Source organism: Cyrtonyx montezumae, unplaced genomic scaffold (assembly GCF_038088225.1).
Source record: "Cyrtonyx montezumae isolate F1298 unplaced genomic scaffold, pur_monq_1.0 scaffold_0, whole genome shotgun sequence".
Lineage (NCBI taxonomy): Eukaryota > Metazoa > Chordata > Aves > Galliformes > Odontophoridae > Cyrtonyx > Cyrtonyx montezumae.
The window spans coordinates 3,123,222-3,127,738 of NW_027071824.1; positions in this window are offsets into that span (position 1 = coordinate 3,123,222).

Sequence of the window (4,517 nt, forward strand, 5' to 3'; positions counted from 1 at the left end):
CACTGTCCCTGGAGGTGTTTAAGGCAAGGGACACAGTTACTGTGCAATATTGGAGGCAGACAAATGTTTGGACTGGACGATCTTGGAGGTCTTTTCCAACCTTAATGACTATGATTCACTTGCTTCTGCTGGCTGGAAGTCTGGCCTGGTGAGATGTGGGGTTTCTAGCAGAGGAGTTCAAAAACGTCATATCTCCGATGCTTTAAATAAATGAAGGCAGCTGTCTAAGCTACACGTCTATCCTAGCCAAAATATTGCTCATTCCAAGTGGATTTGCTCCGTTATAAATTGTCTACAAATAATTTAAAAAGTGACAGTGTTTCTTAAATTATCTTATCAAGCTCTTTAAATATTGAAATGCATCAAATATTAATGTTTGGCAATTCAGTCCTGGTTGCTGCAATTCTCTGATCACCATTTGAGACATCTTTCACCAGTCCTAGGACACAGAGAGGGTCACATTCAGCCCCTCTGTGTGTGCTCAGCTCCAGGGACACTCTTTGTGGGCAGAAAACTTGGAAGCTCAGAGCGCTGGGAGGGCTTCAGCAGGATTGGAGTGAGGAAGGAGTCAGGTATCAGCAGAGCCAACATGCAGTGCACCATCTAAGCATGATTCTGGTTGCAGATGTTATCTCCAGTCTCCCAGCACAAGATCCAGGAGTGTCCAGGGTTCATCTACCAGCACGTTCTGGGGCAAATAGTCCTCAACTACAGGCCCTTGCTGCTGCCACAAGGCTCGCAGCCAGGCAGATAATTTGGCAGGGGGGCAACATGATGGATTCCTTCTTTCCTTATTCACATCCACCACAGTCCACTGTGTTGCAGTGGGGATTCAGAAAAACCAACACATTCTTCTGGAACACATCAACTTTAACTAATCAGGGGAGTTTCTGACAGAAAAATGTTCCACTGGAAAATTTCTGACCAGCACTAATTAGCATTTTTTTTCTATTAGCTTTGTCCTGAAGGCACAGTAGTATATGTCTTAATGATGGTTAATTTATCACTTAATGGTGGGTAAGAATTGGATACTCCCCAGGTTTTAAGCATCTTTCTTCTCCTAATTGAAAAAGACTTGGTCACTTGCAGAGCTTTACATAGCACAAGGAAAGAATGGCTGCCCGACTTTCTTGCACTTTACCTGGGCATGGGCCCAACTGCATTTTAATCAGTTTGCTTTAAGAAAGAAAAAAAAAAAGCGAATTGTGGATTTTCACTGGCAGTGAAGTAAGGTCCAGGTTACTCTGGAGACAAGCTCTGTGTACGACAAGAGATGGACTGTGCTTGAAAGGTTTGTAAGAGAAATGGTAATTAAAAAATAAAAATAAAAAAAAGGAAGACAGAAAATGACCCAGAAATTCAGATTTCCTTTCTGTTCCTCTGCCATAAGACTGTATCCTAAGTTGAGTTAAGGATAATTTTGGTGGTGAGAGACCTCTGGAGGTCCAGCCCCTGCCCGGAGCTGGGCTGGATTCCATGTTAGATCAAGTTGCTCAGAGCTGCATCCAACTCTCGCAGCTCGTAGCACTGCATAAGCACACCTGAGCAGCACATCTGAACGTGTGAAAGACGTCAGCTGCAGCCTGTTCCTCCAGCCTTCCTCCTCAGCAAGCTTTTCATTTGGAATGGCATGCAAGCCAAATGCAGAATAACAACTCCCTGGCGGTCTTTGGGAAACGGCTGTGAATGCTGGGCATATGGTGCAGCTTTTGCTGCAGCGAGAATATTGCTTACAGGGTCTCCCAGGAAAGCAAGCAGCTATATTTAAACCACGCTTGTGAAACTCACATTGATATTCAGAAGAGAGGCTTCAGCACCTCTTTGATGGCTTGAAACTGCAGAACAGGCAGGGTTGCCACTGGAACTGGAGGTGTCCATAGGGGGACCAGGCTCAGTAGATGAGGTTTGACCACCCCGCTGGCACAGGCATCAGTGCTGCTCCCAGGCCTGAACTCCTGCCATTCTCCCTCATTCTGTGTCAGGCAGAGCTGCAGAGGTCTTATGCCCGTCTCACCCCCAGAAGATGGGCTTTCACCTCCTGTTCTGCTTGTTTGAAGGAGAATGAGAGGAGTCAATGGGCATGAATGGCTGAGGTGTTTTATTTCCATTTCCTTGTGGCCTGCTGGGTCATGTCCAACTCATGGGCCACATGCAGCCCAGCTCACCCTCTGCCCTGCGCCATCATGGTGGTCACTCTTCATAAACTAGCAGGATATTTGACCTTGTTTTGTCACACTGGTGCATCAATCGAGTTCAATGGCTGCAAGTTCAGTGGTTGCAATTCTAAGTGAGCTCTCAGGTGTTTGGCAGAGATTTTTGATGAAACTTTACTCTTCCTGTGCTTTGTTATTGAAAAGAGTTGTATGCAAATGTGCATACTGGCAAAAAAGTGATAACACGGATAAAGTGTGACTGTGAAGGGAGGGGTATTTCTCTCTGGTAAGAGAGGACTTATAAGGGTCTGGTAGAGATGCGCGGTCAGATATTTGAGCTGAATGTTTGATAGCAATTCAATGCATTCCATCGGAAGATTCACAGGTAATGTATTCTGAAATCCCTTTATCAAAAAGCAAAGCATTTTTTGCTGTTCACAGGGCTGTGTTCAGCCAGCCTATCACAGTGCACACAACCATTTGCCATAACCAAGTCATCCCTGCACTGTGCCTTTCCTGTGTTCTGGTTTCAACCCACACTGATCACACACCGCTGTGTGATTGATTGTTGGGAGTGATGGGTGAATACCCGGGCCAGGCTGGGCCACTCAGTGGGGCAGTCCCACCGCCATGATGGTGTGGGGCAGAGGGCAGACACAGGGCAAGCTGGGCCAGTCTGTATGCAGGTCACAGGCCATGGGTCAAACTTGCCTGGACTAGATGGTGGTACCATTATCTATCTTTTTTATTTTGCTTTAGAAAAATACCTTTCCTCTTATGATCCACATGCCCTGACACCAACTTCACCTCTCTGACCAGGGACAAATGGAAAAGCTCTTGATGGAAAATATGTGCAGCTCTTTGGCCAATCAGTGTAGAGAGCTGAGTTCAAAGCAGGAGGTGTCACTCATACGGGGGATGACACACCGTGGCTGTGCTGAAGGGCAGGACATAGCCAGAAAATTGTCTGCTCCCTTAACCTTTTGATTCCCCAAACCTTGAGTGCTGTGCCATCATCTTATCTGCAAGTACCAAAAGCAACGTACATTTTTTTTCTTAAGTAAAATACACATCTGGGTTCAACACTTCCTTTACAGAAAGGAAGACGCTTCTGAAATGAGTTGAAGGCAATACTCTTGCTTTTCTTAACCTATTTGGGAAAACTCTACAGCTTCTTTGGAGCAATACAGTCACAGTCAAGAGACCTGGGAAACTCAGACAGTGTCAGATCTTGTTTGGGTCTTTTTTTTTTCTTGATTTCTTTTTCTTCGTACCACTTTGTGACAGCTTCATTATTTCTACTTCTAAACAACCAAATCAAGCACAGAATGATCACATGGCTAACCCTAGGGAAGTCAAAAATATTATTTACATATTTTAAATTAAGGAGGAGTTCAAAGGCTTTACTGATGCATGCTGTTATTTGTGCTACAGTTCTACCCCTTTGCTCCATACGGACTTCCATGTCAGACACCATTGTGTCAGGCTGCCCCTCTGCTGCCATCTGTCCCACAGCAACAATATTGGTGGGAAGGTTCAACCTCTACTGCCATACCACCAACATCCTCCTCTGATGCTGTGAGCCAACATAATGAAATAAGAAGCGTTGCTTTCAGAGCATCCCTTGTATGATTAGTTTTCTTACCCATGCATGGTATTTGCCTTGTTTAAAAAAAAATAAAAATCCAGTATTAGCCCTTTTTGAAATAGAAACCTGGCGAGGATGGAGGGGGTAGCAGGGAGGACGAGGAGTGATTTAGTCATAATGCATCTGCAAGAAGCTTACAAAAAACAGCTTCCACTCTTCGGTGTTTCAGGCATGTCCCATGGTGGTTACTGTATTATCAGAGGAATGCTTCCTCCTGCTACTGCTGCTAATCTGGGAGCAGTCACGTGGCTCTTCTATAATCTCTCTCTCCAAAAAATTTGACTTCTAACCTTCCCTTGCTGCAGACATGATGTATATTGCATTGAAATGCTTCCAAGTAATAAACATTGAAAACCCTGACCTACAAGCAAAGCAAAGAAACAACAGCAACAAAAAGATATTTCTGTGAATAAAGTATGTGAGTTTGCATGACTGAGTGAAATAAAATCTGTTTTGGTTAGGAATCGCTTTGAAAATAATAGTAAAAAATTTAATCTGGGTTGAAAATAAAAAGATTAAAAATAAAAAGAAGATGGAAAAGGGGGGAAGGGGGGAAGGGAGGGAAGGAGGGAAGGGTGGGAAGGAGGGAAGGGAGGAAGGAAGGGAGGGAGGGAGGGAGGGAGGGAGGGAGGGAGGGAGGGAGGGAGGGAGGGAGGGAGGGAGGAAGGAAAGGAAAGGAAAGGAAAGGAAAGGAAAGGAAAGGAAAGGAAAGGAAA